A 16,959-nucleotide genomic window follows, 5' to 3' on the forward strand; every position below is an offset into this window, starting at 1 on the left:
TGCTCTCCATGGCATCAAAATTCTGGTAGCCGCTAATTTTTCAACATGTTTTCAACATGTTGAAAAATTTGCGCCGACCAGAATGAAGCCCCGACTAGTTACGAGAATGCCGGAACTACTCACCACCATGTAGGTGACACCCCAGCAACCTCCGGCGAACATGTGGCAACCTTGTGGCGACCTCGTAGTCTCGTGTAGTCGCCTAAAATGTTGCGTAAGTGGGACAGACCCATAAGTGAAAGAGATTCCCAAATAGCCAGTCACTGGCAGTTTTCAGTTATTGTTCTGTGTGATTGCTCTACCTTTTCCTATTTAGGCAGTGCTTTGGAAATGAGAATCACTTGCTTTCATTGAAGTGTGGAAGATGCCTGTGTCTGATTTATTTTAATGTGAAATGATTGTTGCCGCATTGTTTTAACAGAGTGAGGTCTTGGTTCAATTGCAAGAAAGTCCAAGACAAGTGGAGAATGGATTCTGCTACATTGACTTTATGTACACACAGATGTGATCTAACCACCTTTTCACCGTAAATGCAGTCGCACAGACACACCCACTTTTCCTGAGCTCCTCTTGCCCTCAGTCTGCCTACCTACCATCTCTTTTCACCAGTCACCTACTTCCTTGCCCTGTCTCCCCACTCCCATCATCCCTAATCTGTCCTTCTGTTAACCAGTTAAATTGTGTTTACATTTTCCGAAAGTGTAAGGACAAAAGTCCAGATATTTACTTGCAGTGTGATGGAGATACAACCCTTGCAATCCACCTATGGTCCGGCTAATTCATGGTCAGCCTAATTAAAATTCTTCTGGCAAGCAGTCAGTTGTATTATTGGTCTCTGTGCTAAGCTCATTTTGCCCAGACCAGTTAACCTATCATTTTCACTCTTCACTATTTACTTTAAATTTGAATACTCAAAAGCTGTTCACTGCTATCCAGGATTTCCGGAAGTGGCGGCGCTGTGATACGGCTGCGGCTCGCCTGCAGTCTGTCTGTTTTTACTTTTTTGTGTTGTTTTTTTTGTCTAGTTTAGTAATTTTTTTGGTTATTAGGTGGTGTTATGTGTGTGGGGGGAGGATGAAACAGGGCTTTCTGTCTCTCCCTTCGGGGGAATGCGACTTTTTTGTCGTATCCCCCTTCTCTTCCCCCGTCTGCGCTGAAGCCTAATGGCGGAGCTGGCGGCCTCCAACCTGCGACCGACCTCGAGGGTCCGGAGGTAGAGCCAGCCAGGACTCACCAACGCGAGGCTGGCCGTCTTCGAGCTGTGGCGACGTCCGGGTAGCGGCACGACTCGGCGCTCCGGTGAGGGCGGACGGCGCGGGGCTGAGACACTCCCGTGCGGGCGGCACGGCTACCGGCTGGAAGGCGCTCCCGTGTGAGCAGCCCGGTGCGGGGCTGAGACGCTACCGTGTGGGTGGCCTGGCTACCGGCTGGAAGGCGCTCCGGTGAGGGCGGACTGTCTCCCGGCTGGAAGGTGCTCCCGTGGGGGCAGCCCGGTGCGGGGCTGAGACGTTGCCGTGTGGGCGGCCCGGTGCAGGGCGGAGACTGTGCTCCGGCGGCTGAGGCGGCGTTCTGGCGGCGGCGACCTGGATCCGGGGCTCGGCCGCGGGCCAGTGGAGGACAATGTCGGGAGCTCGCAGGTCACAGGCTGGTGCCTGTTTTCCGGAGCACCCGTTGCAACAGCTGCGTCCGCTGGACTGGAGGGCGGCAGCTTCGACCACCCCCGGGCCGCGGAGCTTGAACCGCGGGACTGACTTACCATCGCCCGGTGGGGTATCGCCTCGGCGCAGAGGGAGAAGAGGAGGGAAGAGACAGTAACTCTAAGACTTTTGCCTCCATCACAGTGAGGAGGTGTTTGGTGAACTCACTGTGGTGGGTGTTAATTTGTGTTTATTGTGTTTTGTTATTATTACATGTATGGCTGCAGGCAACAGCATTTCGTTCAGACCAAAAGGTCTGAATGACAAATAAAGGATTCAATTCAATTCAATTCAATTCAATTCAATTCAATTCAATTCAATTTCCCTACCCAACCATGCTGTGGCAGTACATTTGCCAGAGGGACTGAAGAGGAAGGCTCGGTGTTGGGGCTGTTTACCATATATATTAATGATTTGGAAGAGAGAATTAGGAGCAACACTAGCAAGTTTGCGGATGACACAAAGCTGGGTGGCAGTGTGAGCTATGAAGAGGATGTTAGGAGGTTGCAGGGTGACCTGCACAGGTTGAGTGAGTGGGCAGATGCGTGGCAGATGCAGTATAATATAGATAAATGTGAGGTTATCCACTTTGGCGGCAAAAACAAGGGGGCAAATTATTATCTCAATAGGGTTAGGTTAGGTAAAGAGGGAGGTGCAGCGAGACCTGGGCGTCCTTGTAAAGTCATTGGTCCGGTCATTGAAAGTTGGCTTACAGGTACAGCAGGCAGTGAAGAAAGCTAATGGAATGTTGGCCTTCATAACAAGAGGATTTCAGTATAGGAGTAAAGAGGTTCTTCTGCAGTTGTATAGGACTCTGGTGAGACCACATCTGGAGTATTGTGTACAGTTTTGGTCTCCTAATTTGAGGAAGGACATCCGTGTGATTGAGGCAATGCAGCGTAGGTTCACGAGATTGATCCCTGGGATGGCGGGACTGTCATATGAAGAATGATTGAAAAGACTAGGCTTGTATTCACTGCAGTTTAGAAGGATGAGGGGGTATCTTATAGAAACATATACAATTATAAAAGGACTAGACAAGCTAGATGCAGGAAAAATGTTCCCAATGTTGGGCGAGTCCAGAACCAAGGGCCACAGTCTTAGAATAAAGGGGAGGTCATTTAAGAATGAGGTGAGAAAAAAACGTTTTCACCCAGAGAGTTGTGAATTTATGGAATTCCCTGCCACGGAGGGCAGTGGAGGCCCAGTCACTGGATGGATTAAAGAGAGAGTTAGATAGAGCTCTAGGGGCTAGTGGAGTCAAGGGATATGGGGAGAAGGCAGGCACGGGTTATTGGTAGGGGACGATCAGCCATGATCACAATGAATGGCGGTGCTGGCTCGAAGGGCCGAATGGCCTCCTGCTGCACCTATTTTCTATGTTTCTAGGAATAATCAAGGATGGGCAATAAATGCTGGGCTGGCCAGTTACACCTGGATCATATAAATGAATAAAAATTTTGCAACCAAAAAAGAGTTCACCATGATATTTTCCATATCCATCCTCTATCTGATCTATGTTTCCCTCTGAACCACATTGTCCTGTCTTCCCATAACCCCTGACACCCGTTACTAATCAAGGATTTATCAATCGCCTGTACATCCTTTATAGAAATTCCAAAATATACTGTAAATAAAGTCCAGGAAGCACTACTTCCAATATACACACTGCAAGCTCCCATAAATATCAATGTTTAGTTGCTTAGTTTAGTTTATTGTCATGTGTACTGAGATATAGTGAAAAGCTTTTTGTTCAAAATGATTGCATAATCTGTTTTATTGTTAGTAATATGGAATGAGGAATAAATATTATCCAGGGCACCAGGTATCCTGGTGATCATACCTTCAAGATCATACCATAGAAACATTCATAATCTCACGGGAAGGTAAGTAGGTAGGAAAAGGGTCTGAAAAAACTCCCAACCCTATCGTCACATATCTACTGTGTGTCCTGTAGCGATGCTGCCTGACCCACTGTGTTCCCACAGCACTTTGTGTTTTGTTTTGTAAATCAACATTTGCAGTTCTTTGTGTATCTCAGAAGAAGATTCGACAGCTCATGAAAGACACAACTCATTCATTATTACACTGTTGTGTCTGCCAACATTTCTGTGCTTGTGTTTCTATAGTGAGACTCGTTCATGAGATTTTTGACTCTGAGGTAAAGGATGAGGTACTGAATCACAGCCGTGAAAATAACTAATGTTCATTAAAACAAACTTTTGGGTAGCAGAAATGAAAGTAATGTTTATCAGGTTTTCAAAATCATTTTAGTGACACAAATTAAGCATTCCATAAAAGAAGATCAAAAATCTGGAGTATCTGGAATTTTGATATTTTTTTCTTGTTTATTGTAACACTGGTCCCTCAAACTCACTGAACATCCCAGAGCCTTGCAGCCTTCGCTGACAGCTGAAAGTATGTTATTTTAAACATATGAAATGTATGGAAATTATTAATATGACTGGGTCCATCTCATTTTCCTGCATTTCGACCATCATTGTTCAATAATAATGGAAATAAATCTAGTCTGTGAAACAGCAATATTAATAAAGGAAATATCAACTGGACTGAAGCCTGTTGTTTCCATTTTATATTTTGCTGGTGGGAAGGATAATGATCAGAGTAATAAAAAACGAAGGGTATACTTTCTAATGATTTACATAGGTCCTGGAGGACTGAAGCATTACAAATAGGAGATGGTCTATTCATGTGCCCACAGTATAAACCCAAGTCTCCGTGCCACATAATTGCCTTCATTAACTCCAACCACAACTGCGTTAGACGCTTCTGTTAATGGTCAAGTTAACATTCTAATTGAATACCAGCTGTGTTATTAGCTTTTATTCTCCAGCTTACAAAAAACAAAGATGCTTATATGTTGACCTCCTCAGTAACTAATGATACTTTTAGTTGAAGCCGTTGTTGTGACCAAGTTTCCACTTACTTCAAATGTGATAAATCCAAAATCTTGTCACTTAATGAGCATCGTGAGTGTCAAGCCAAATAACAGAATGAAAATTATCCTAAATTGTATTCTGTGGTTCTGGTTGATTACTGCGCAAACACCTCATCAGTGGTTATCTCGCGCAGGTCGGAGTGAGTAGAGAAGCGATTACATTTTGAAGTGGGCCTTTTTGATCACGTTGAGGAGTCTAGTTGCTCAATCCCCTTTTTAAATGACTTAACATCGGGAGCAGCACGTGTGTTGGGTGGTAACATATTCCATTCCCTTATCGTCCGTGGGTAAAGGGAATATTGGTAGCAAAGTTTATTGAAATTTAGCGAGTTGATGATGTTGGGACCGTTATTTTGTCTTGTTTCATGGCAGTTGGTGCTCTGGGATGACGGGAGATTTGACGGCGTGATTTTGTGAATCCCCTTGTAAATTGCAATAAGTCTTAGCCTGATTCTGCGTCGCTCTAGGGTATCCCATCCGAGAGAAGTCAGCATATTATTCACGCTTGATTTGCGCTTGTAGTCATTACATACAAAGCGGGCTGCTCGGCGTTGTACATTCTCCAGGGTGATCCTGTTGTTGTGGTTGAAAGGATCCCATATGGCTCCACAACACTCCAATTTGGGCCTGACCAAGGACTTGTAGGCATTCTCTTTGGCGGATGTACTACATGCGTGAACATTTCTCTTGAGAAGGCCAAGAGTTCTATTTTCCTTGTTAGACACTTGATTAATATGTGTCGCCCAACTTAAATCGTTGTTTAATTTGACTCCTAGATATGGGTGATGGTCGACAGCAAGCAATGTATGACTACCCATGTTGTATTCCGATAAATGTGATTTGATCTTGTGTGAGACATGCATGGTATGACATTTGGTTGTATTGAATGACATCTGCCAGGTTTTTCCCCACTCACAGAGAGCATCCAGATCCTTCTGTAAGGACAAGCTATCTTCTAGTTTTTTAATCTTTCTATAAATTATGGCATCATCTGCGAAGAGTCGAACTCTGGACGAAACTGCATTTGGAATGTCATTGATATACAGTAGGAAGAGCAATGGACCCATGACAGTCCCCTGTGGTACACCTAATGTCACAGAAGTTTCAATAGACGTCTCTCCCTCCAAGAGAACCCACTGGTGTCTCCTTGCCAAAAAGATCTCAATCCATTTTAAGAGGTTGCCGTCTATTCCAACATTGGTTGAGCTTGTGCAGGAGCCACTTATGGGGAACTTTATCAAAAGCCTTTCTGAAGTCTAATATAATCAGGTCAGTCTGACGCTTGTTATTGAGTGACCTGGCTAGATCATCGATGAGTCCTGCCAGATGGGTTTCACATGATCGACCCTGTCTAAAGCCATGTTGGTGGTTTGTTAGTACCTTGTGGAAGTCAATATGGTCCATAATATGTCGGTGGAATTATATGTACGAGAATCTTGCATGGTATGGAGGTCAGTGAAACTGGGCGATAATTTGCAGGATTTATCCTATCTCATTTTTTATAGATGGGGACAATGTTAGCATTCAGCCAATCTTCTGGGACTTCTCCACTATCCACAGACTTCTGAAAAATCTTTTGGAAGACTGGAGCTAAGCTTGCTGCACAATTCTTTAAAACTCTGGCTGGTATCTGGTCTGGCCCTGATGCCTTTTTTGGTTTTATTTCTTCCAATCATTTCTGCATCCCGTTCGTTGTTACCTTAAGATCTGCAATTTTTGGAGTTTGTTGTGAATTCAATGACGGGAATTCATCTAGGTTATCTTCAGTAAAAAGTGAACTTGATAGGCCGAATGGCCTAATTCTACTCCTATCACATGATCTTATGATCTTACATGAAATTCAGCAGAAAAAGCTTATTTTTAATATGATAGACCACAAATTATTACATGGCTATATTTAATACACAGGAGAAATCTTAAATAGTCCTAAATAATACTTGGATGCGAGGGGAAAAAAACTGCCTTTTGTAAAATTGTAGTGCCACAGCTGACATAGAAAACAGGATATATTTCTCATCAGCTTTAACTTCCAGATAATTCTTTATTAGCACAAGCCCTGTGTAATTTTACCTGCATTGTTAATACCAATAGGAAACCCAGAACATTCAGCAAGCCGATAATTCAAAAGTAGAATGTGTTTGCACATGACTATAACCTTAGCTTGTATCTCTTGTTTCTACAATTCACTAATCGTATATTTCTTGGAAGTGTCATCAGTTAAATGCCGTTGGATATGCAATAAGTTCTTAAAATTACCAAAAAAGTCTAAAATGATGGGGTTGACATGACAGTAGCTTGTTTGTTTTTGTGCCTTTAATTAGTAATTTTGTTGATTTACAAAAATAATAATAGGACAAACCTCTTGCATAAACCATTTATACATAGGAGATAAAGCACCGGGTCCTAAGCAAATGATCTGAGTTTGAGACCAAGATTAGCTATCACCCAGATTGACAATTAGGAGTGAACTACATTTGTTCAATGCTGATCACATTGCGTGGTGCCCTATCTTGGGTAGAAAGAAGGTAATAATGAAACCTTAAACTATTTCCCTTCTCCCACCTTTACAATGCCGATACATTCATGGACTGATTGTGATAAATATTGTGAATTGTACAAACATCCACATCCCTGCACCAAATTACAAATTCTAATTCCTACTACTATCCATCAGCAACTTCCACTCTATACTTGGTTGCTGCCATTTTCTGTATTAATACCAGTTTAATTATTTCACTACCAATTCATAGATTGACTGAATCCAACAGTCAAAGGCAAAAACCTTGAAGATAGCTGTCTATGGTGACTGAGTGAACTCAGTAGCATGAACCTCTCAATATATTTATTGTTTGCTGTGAGGTTTCAGGTCAGAAGGAATAAATGCAACCGGCAACTGCAGTATAGTCAAGCCAAGGGTGCAACTGGTCAAGTTACCTTATTTTGAAAGACTGTACAGCTGGAAGAAAGGAGGTTGGAAGAAAACTCTCATCATGCTCCTTAGCTTGACTCCATTTGGTCCCAGACTACCCCAGCAGTACACTGGAGAATCACCTTTCCGTGCTATTTCAGTCAGACCTGGCTGAGGTTTGGAGACACATTTATTTCAATGAAGATTTTAAACATTTAGATTAGGAGGTAGATAGATGGGACTGTGAATAATATTCTCTTTAATGATTTTATTTTGGTTTTTATTTCAGCATATTTTGTGTTTATCAGTTTCTATTTTTTTAATGATTTAAAGTTTTGTTTTGTATCTCTGCTTTGTCACAAGTTCTGGGAAAGAAGTCAAGGAATTGGATAGTGTGGTGTTTGACGGACTGGTTGATAAGGCCCAATTGCAGTTCTGTGTACTACATCGTGTGGTGTTCTCTGAACTATTCCATGTTTGTAGAGCCAAGCTCTGAAATTCATTACAATGAACAGTTTTGCTTGCCTTCAGTTTAAAGCAATTTATCTCAATTATCAGAGAAACTAAACACTTGCATTGGCAACAAAGATGGACATTCTGGACTCTAGATAAGGAGACCAATTGAGTCTAAAGCTTGCCACACCCAGAGGACAGGCCTTGACGAAACCAATGACATGACAGTATATGCAGAGATGAGCTCTTGTAAAGTGATTGACCAAGTACAAGTTGGAGAGCTAAGTGGTCTACAACGAGATGCAGGACTTGGCACTCTACATTGGAGATGTTCTTCCACACCAACAGTATCACGGAAGTGAAGAGAGAGAATCCTGAGGAAGAAGATGTGGTAATCTATTGGCACAGGAAAGTTACAGATTTGCCTGGTTCAGATACCTATGAAGTATTAGTTAAACCAAAATCACTAATAAAGTCAAGCCAAACTTGAAGATAGACACAAAGTGCTGGAATAACTCAGGGGGTCAGGCATCATCTCTGGAGAAAAAGGTATGGGGATGTTTCGGGTTGGACCCCTGCTCAGGTGTCTATCTTCGGTATATACTAACATCTGTAGTTTATTTCTACACAAGCTAAACTTGAAGCCCAATTTAGTTGGCGAACCAAATTAGCGGCATGGTGGAGCATGGGCGGTACGGTGGCGCAGCAGTAAAGATGTTACCTCACAGTGCTTGCAGCACCGGAGACCACAGATACTGTCTGTACGGAGTTTGTATGTTCTCCCTTGGGTTTTCTCCGCGATCTTTGGTTTCCTCCCACACTCCAAACACGTGTAGGTATGTAGGTTAAATGGCTTGGTGTATCTGTAAATTGTTCTTTGTGTGTGTAGGGTAGTGTTAATGTGTGCGGGGATCACTGGTTGGCACGGACTCGGTGGGCCATGGAGCCTGTATAGTGCTGTATCTCTAAACTAAACCACTTTAATTTTGTGTCTTTGGAAATGTTCCAATGTTTTATGCTTAATGTGAGCAACCAGTAGCCTGGGGGGGATAATTGATGATCCAGGTTTGTTTATTGATCTTGCTCTGCACAATCAATTGATGCATGGCCGTGTGATTAACACATTCTGGCACATCTCTTTCTTGCACCTCACTTTAATTTTGGGGAAAGTATGCTGGTCACGAATGCTTTGGAGATGGCATTGAAAAATGTAAAGGAGTTGTTGGTCAGTTGGCACTTTGAAAACAGGGATGTTGAACAAAGATACAAAGATAGTAATGGGATTATCATCTTCAATAGGCCTCAGTCATATGAGGGTGAAAGGTAAATTGTGGAAAACCACAGGTCACATGAATGTGGAAGGTGGAAACCCTGCATTCTGTGTCAGGCAATCATACAGTTTGACTGTATTTAAAACAGCCCATTGTTCTAACGGTAATAAAGAGGAACATATGATTGTGCCCAACCTTATAGACTAAGCGTTGGAAGTTATACCACAGATAGACACAAAGCTGGAGTAACTCAGCGGGACAGGCAGCATCTCTGGAGAGAAGGAATGGGTGACGTTTTGGGTCGAGACCCTTCCCCTACAAAGATCTCAACAGGTAAGAAGTGAACTCGCATAACAACTTTGGATTGAATGAAAACCAGGAAGAAATGGCATTTATGCCAAAATAGTGACATTGGAAAAGACAATTGTGAGTTTAAATCACCATCAGGGTAAATGGCTGCAGTGTTGAAATGCACATTGGTAGCACAGCAGACCTTTTGGTGATGGGGAGAAACAAATATTGGTTCAGTATGCTGGCAAGGAACAATACTCATGTTGTACACATTTTCAGAAATTCTTGGGTAAGATGGGAGTGCACTGGTTTTGAAGAAAATCAAGCAAATGGGGTCAACTTGAGCCAGGGAGACTCATTGCAAGTTCAAGTTCAAGTTCAAGTGAGTTTATTGTCATGTGTCCCTGTATAGGACAATGAAATTCTTGCTTTGCTTAAGCACACAGAAAATAGTAGGCATTTACTACAAAACAGATAAAATGTGTCCATATACCATGATATAAATATATACACACATGAATAAATAAACTGATAGTGCAAATAACAGAAAGTGGTTGGTAATAATCAGAGTTTTGTCCGAGCCAGGTTTAATAGCCTGATGGCTGAGGGGAAGTAACTATTCCTGAACCTGGTTGTTGCAGTCTTCAGGCTCCTGTACCTTCTACCTGAAGGTAGCAGGGAGATGAGTGTGTGGCCAGGATGGTGTGGGTCTTTGATGATACTGCCAGCCTTTTTGAGGCAGCGACTGCGATAAATCCCCTCGATGGAAGGAAGGTCAGAGCCGATGATGGACTGGGCAGTGTTTACTACTTTTTGTAGTCTTTTCCTTTCCAGGGCGCTCAAATTGCCGAACCAAGCCACGATGCAACCGGTCAGCAAGCTCTCGACTGTGCACCTGTAGAAGTTAGAGAGAGTCTTCCTTGACAATCCGACTCTCCGTAATCTTCTCAGGAAGTAGAGGCGCTGATGTGCTTTTTTGATGATTGCATTAGTGTTCTCGGACCAGGAAAGATCTTCAGAGATGTGCACGCCCAGGAATTTGAAGCTCTTGACCCTTTCAACCATCGACCCGTTGATATAAATGGGGCTGTGGGTCCCCCTCCTACTCCTTCCAAAGTCCACAATCAGTTCCTTGGTTTTGCTGGTGTTGAGGGCCAGGTTATTGCGCTGGCACCATATGGACAGTTGCTCGATCTCTCTTCTGTACTCTGACTCATCCCCATCAGTGATACGCCCCACAATAGTGGCAGCAACTGTTAGTGGGGGAAGAGGACAGATACTCAATTGAAAAAATAATACAAGAAAGGATCACAATCAACACCATATGACTGCACAATTTAAAACTATACGGAGCACAGGGACAATGTGGACAGTAGGGAACTGTTGCTAAATTTATGCTCTAATGGACACTGCATCTTCAAAGAAAGGATAGTCATGACAGTGTGGAAGATCATGGAAGTTAATGATGATAATAATGTGCCTAAAAGAATGATCTTGCCAAATTAAAAACAGTTATGTTTTTTTTTGAGATCTGAATTCTGAGAAGAGTTCAAGAGAAGAATGGCTTATTCACTAAAAAGGAACTTCTAGTTGTTGATTTCCATATTGGGCCTATTAATAAATTTAGTTTACATAGATCTTGAAACTGAGGTACATCTGGAAAGGGCATTGTAGAGCATTGCGAACAAATGCTGCGACAAGCAACCGAAAGTGACAAAACCTGCAGCAAGGTAGCAATCCAGGCATAATATTTTAAAATTGCAGTATATTGTTTGTACGTAACATTCCTTGCAAGATGGTCTCAAAACCATTTCAAATATATTATTAGTATCAGAATTTCTGTCTTCATGGTACTTCAGCAACTCAAACAGAGGGTATTGAATTAGAAACAAACCCGGATGCAGAAACAGAACAGTAAGGCTGAGGGTCAACTCAGTGGGTGAATGCATAAGCAAAAAAATAATTCAATGCAAAATGAAGGCCAAAATAAAATTGCTCAATATTTGCATGTTAAACAATTGGTGCAAATACATGTACCTGTTGGATTATATAATTTTGTAAATAAGAAACTACAAGAGTGTTAATTTTACTACACCTACCATATATTTGTCTATTCACTCAACTTGTCTAAAAATTGCTTTGAAACCTCTATGCCCTGTTTACAACCCACCAACTGTCATGTCATCTGGGATGAAATTCACCATTGCCTTCAGCGTATAAATATAGCCTTAGCTGCAAGAAGAAAAAGTGTGTGTTAATAGAACAAAACCACAAACACAACACAAAGCTTATGGTGTACCAGGCAGCAGTGATGCCTATTTGTGTAGGAAGGAACTGCAGATGTTGGTTTAAACTGGACACACAAAGTGGAGTAATTCAGCGGGTCAGACAGCATCTCTGGAGAAAAGGAATAGGTGACGTTTTGGGTCCTTCAGGTCTGAAGAAAGGTCTCGACCCGAAACATCACCCATTCCTTTTCTCCAGAGATGCCGTCTGACCCGTTGAGTTACTCCAGTTTTTTGTGTCTATCTTTAGTGATCCCTATTCGTCAGGGCACTAGAGAGGTGCCACCAATACTGCAAAGACCTCCAAATCCACTGTGGGATAAGCCAATGAATGTCACTGTCCTCTCCCAAATCCAACATTCACAGCATGGAGGTCCTAATTACATCCTGTCAGCTCCATAATAAACCACTGTGTCTCCCTGCAACTTCTGAGGTTTGTGTGAATTAACTCTGCATCTTACAGCCATACAGAGAGAAAGCAGAAAATATTTACAATGCGACTTGAGATGGGGGGTCTTTTGAAATGTGGAGAAATTAAAGAATTAGTAATTGTTCTTCTCACAAGCAGGAAAGTTCAACAGAGATTTAAGAGAAGTATTAAATATTTTGTGGAGTAATGAACAAAAGTTATTTCCACTGGCAGGAGAATTTTAAAGTTGGAGATGGTGCTTCAAGTAATTGTGAAAAGAACAGAAGGGAGACCTGAAAAATATTTTTTGCACACTTAACAAGTTGTTATAGGAACGTGCTGTCTGAATGAATAGTGGTGCAGTCTTTCAGCAGGCAACCGAATAAAACCTTGAAAAAAAGTGCAGGGCTGTGGAGTAAAAGGAGACGAGTGGGACAAATTGAAGTCATTTCAAACAGTTGGCAGAGGAATAATGGATCACTGGCTACATTAGAATGCAGCACATAGAACCAGGAGTGGGCAATTCAGCCCCTTGTGGCTGCTAACCTTTAGACTTTGAGATACAGCATAGAAACAGACCCTTAGGCCCACCAAGACCGCGCTGACCAGCGACCGCACTGTTCACTAACACTATCCTAAAAGCTAGAGACAATTTTATACCTTACCATAGCCAATTAATCTGCAAGCCTGTACATCTTTGGAATGTGGGAGGAAACCGGAGCACCCGGAGAAAACCCCCGTGATTACAGGGAGAAAGTACAAACACCGTACGTTCAAACGGCAATAGTAGTCAGGATCAAACTCAGGTCTCTGGTGCTGTAAGGCAGCAACTCTACCACTATGCCACTGTTCCCCATGATCTTACCTATTCAGTAAGATCATGGCTGAAGCCTTCTATAATTCTTGATTCTCCCATCATGAGCTTTCTCAACCCTGTGATACCACAGCATGTTTGTTGTACTACTGCTAATCGATCACTGTAGTATAATCAACTTCCAGCCAATGGTGCTTTCATGGACTCTTTGTGTGTGTGTGTAATCTTAGAGCCCCCTGAGCCCATCCTGTTGGATCGTATCTTATATGTACCCTAGCTTAATTTACCTCTCTTCCCAAATTGTTTAAGATGTCTTTGCTCTCTCATTGTAATTCTTCAGGATTTCTCTTGACCAAGCAGAGGAACCAGTTCTACTTTTCAAATACCATTTGTATCGAGAAAGTCCAATTCTACTTTACATTAATTTGGAAGCCTTTTGAAGTCATTGATTTGCCAGCCTTATTGAGTCAGCTATTTTTCTGACGTAACTTTTTGCTGATTTTGTAGTTGCATTGTTATACTACAAATATGAAAGATGAGCCATTATTGCAATTTTTGGGTAAACTCACATTGTACATTTCTTGTACATTTTTATTTTCAACTGACTTGTAGTTAAGAGACAATTTGTACATATCAAGCAGGTATGTTGCATATAAGCAAGTATGTCACTGTTATCTCACTTTTGACTAAAATATGAAAGTATCCCATTTCAATTGAACATCTCACATCTTAATATGCACAAATTTTCACTTGAGGAAAAGACAGAATATGAATTAAAAATGTAAGTTTGCTTGAAAACGGCAGTACTTCAATAACTCCATTAAATCTATTTTTGTGAATCAAGGTTTCGGGAACTAACACTGAATGCTAAAAGCTTAATAGCATGAAGTAAGTTGAGTCTGCACATGCATTAGCAACTTATCTTCTCTATTTCAAATTAAATAAAATACAAAGGTCATTAGAGGTACACCGGCACAGAAGCAGGTAGCTTCCCATTGGCTCAACAGAAATACTTAGACGCACTGATAGATGCAGATGATATATTGACCATAACAGGAACTGGGAAAGACTTGGGAATTTTGTTTCCTTGGTTACAAGTCTCAGGGGGAATAGGGAACAGAGAAAGGAAATGGAGTGGTAGTGTGCGGAATTGATTTTGTCACAGGGCTACAATGTAAAGATGTCCTAGAGGGTTCCATTAAGAAATAATCCATATGAATAAACAGGAAATGAATTGGTAAGACTTATGATGTGCATTATGGACTGTTAAACAGCTTTAGTGGCAAGGCTGCAAAGGAGATATATAAAAGCCACTGAGCAATAATGTTGGTTAAACAAAATCATCCCAAGACAGACAGAAATGAAGTTAATGGTAATATTGAACTACAAATCACTTTTTGGAATGTATCTAGGATTACTTTCTAGGTCAATATATTTCTAGTGTAACAAGAAGAGAAGCATTAATCAAGTTAACTTTTGGTAAAGAGACCAAAATGCAAATAACTAAGTAAGAGTAGGGGAGGAAATTGGAAACAATTACAACATTGGCTCAGATATAATAAGAATAGAATAGAATAGTTTCTTTATTGTCATTGTAACATGAACCATGTACAACGAAATTGTAAAATGTCAGCCAGTCAGTGCACCATTCAAACATTTCTAAAAGCTAACGATACATACAAGGTAAAATATTTAAAAAAAGATAAACAACTAAAATAAATATCATAAAAATAGCACGCATAAACACCCAGCCCTACATCCTTCTGTCGATTTCACAGTCTCTTAGTATGTATCGCCCCTGCGTTCCTTGGTGGCTACATTTAGTGCCTTTATAGCAGTGGGGTAAAAACTGTTTTTAAGTCTGTTTGTCCTTGTCCTTGTAGATCTGTACCGTCTGCCTGACGGTAACAGTTCAAACAGGGAGTGTCCGGGGTGGGAAATGTCCTTTATAATACTCTGGGATTTTTTGATGCAGCGGGAACTGTGTAAGTCCTCCAAGGTAAGGAGAGGGCAGCCGACAATCCTCTGGGCGTTGTCAATGGCCCTCTGGAGCGCTTTCCTCTGAGCCGCTGTGCAGCTGGTGTACCATACGCATACACAGTATGTTAGGATGCTCTCAATGGAGCACCGATAAAAGGACAGCAGCAGTCTCTGAGTGATGTTATTCTTCCTGAGCACCCTCAGGAAGTGCAGTCTCTGCTGGACCTTTTTCAGCAGCGCAGAGGTGTTCACGCTCCACGTCAGGTCCTCCTCAATATGGATTCCCAGGAAGCAGAAATCCGCCACCCTCTCCACACAGTCCCCTCTGATAATTAATGGTACCATGTCCGTTTTATTCTTTCTGAAGTCTATTATTATTTCCTTTGTCTTTAAGGTGTTGAGGAGCAGGTTATTTTCTCCACACCACACTGTCAGCTGCTCCACCTCATCCCGGTAGGCGTACTCGTCCCCCCCGGAGATGAATCCCACCACCGTAGTGTCATCCGCAAATTTGACAATGGTGTTGCTGTGGTGGGCGGGGGTGCAGTCATGTGTGTAGATGGTGTAGAGCAGGGGGCTCAGCACGCAGCCCTGTGGAGAGCCGGTACTGAGGCTGAGGGCCGTGGATGGGTGATGGCCCACTCTGACTCTCTGGCTGCGACCCGACAGGAAGCTATTTATCCACATGCAGGTGGAGTGTGGAAGTCCCAAGTCCCCCAGTTTGTCCACCAGTTTGTGGGGAAGGATGGTATTAAAGGCAGAGCTGTAGTCCACAAAGAGCATCCGCACGTAGCTCCCCCGCTGCTCCAGGTGGGACAGTGCAGCATGGAGAGCTGTGGCTACAGCGTCCTCTGTAGATCTATTCGCTCTGTACGCAAACTGGTGGGGGTCAAAGCTTCGGGGCGGGAGTGATGTGATGTGACCCCGGACCAGTTTTTCAAAACACTTCATCACCACTGGTGTGAGTGCGACTGGCCGGTAGTCGTTGAGGCTGGAAATGTGGGGTTTTTTGGGCAAGGGGACTATGGTTGCGGACTTCAGACAGGGTGGAACAGTGGACTGGGCCAGAGACTGGTTGAAAATCCTCGTACAGACTCCAGCCAGCTGGTCAGCGCAGTCCTTCAGCACGCGTCCAGAGACGCCGTCGGGTCCAGTAGCCTTCCTTGGATTGATGGCCCGCAGCGTGCGCCTCACCTCATGCTCCTCTATCTTGAGGGTTAGGCTGCTGTGGACCATGTGGTATGATGTGGCTGTCTCGGGTGGCTCCACTTCAAAGCGAGCAAAGAAGAGGTTCAGCTCCTCTGCCAACGAGGCGTCACCTTCAGCAGCTCCAAGGTTGGTCTTGTAGTTGGTGAGATACTGGATCCCCTGCCACACCTGCCTGCTGTTGTTACTGTCCAGGTGGTCCTCTATCTTCCTCCTGTAGTCTGATTTGCCTCTCTGATGCCTCTCTTCAGGTTAGCTCGGGCCGTGCTGTATAAAGCCCTATCGCCAGACCTAAAAGCGGTGTTCCTCTCTTTTAACAGCTGCTGGACCTCCCGGGTCATCCAGGGCTTCTGGTTGGGGTAGACCCGGATGCGTTTGTCCACTGTGACCGTGTCCATGCAGTTTTTAATGTAACACAGTACACTGTCTGTGAACACCTCCAGGTCCCGGTGTTCAAACACATCCCAGTTGGTCCTGTCGAAGCAGTCCTGCAGCTGCTTAGATGCACCATCAGGCCAAGTTGTGATGGTCTTTGTGATGGTAGGAGCGGTTTTCCTGAGGGGGGCATTATCCCCATGGAGAAATGATAAGTGAAGGTTAACAAATGCTATACTATTGGAAGAGGGTTCAACAAGGTAATAAGAGCAACTCAACTAAAACTGGGAAATAAATTGTCAGTGTTCAAT

This window comes from Amblyraja radiata, chromosome 5 (genome assembly GCF_010909765.2).
Source record: "Amblyraja radiata isolate CabotCenter1 chromosome 5, sAmbRad1.1.pri, whole genome shotgun sequence".
Classification (NCBI taxonomy): Eukaryota; Metazoa; Chordata; class Chondrichthyes; order Rajiformes; family Rajidae; genus Amblyraja; species Amblyraja radiata.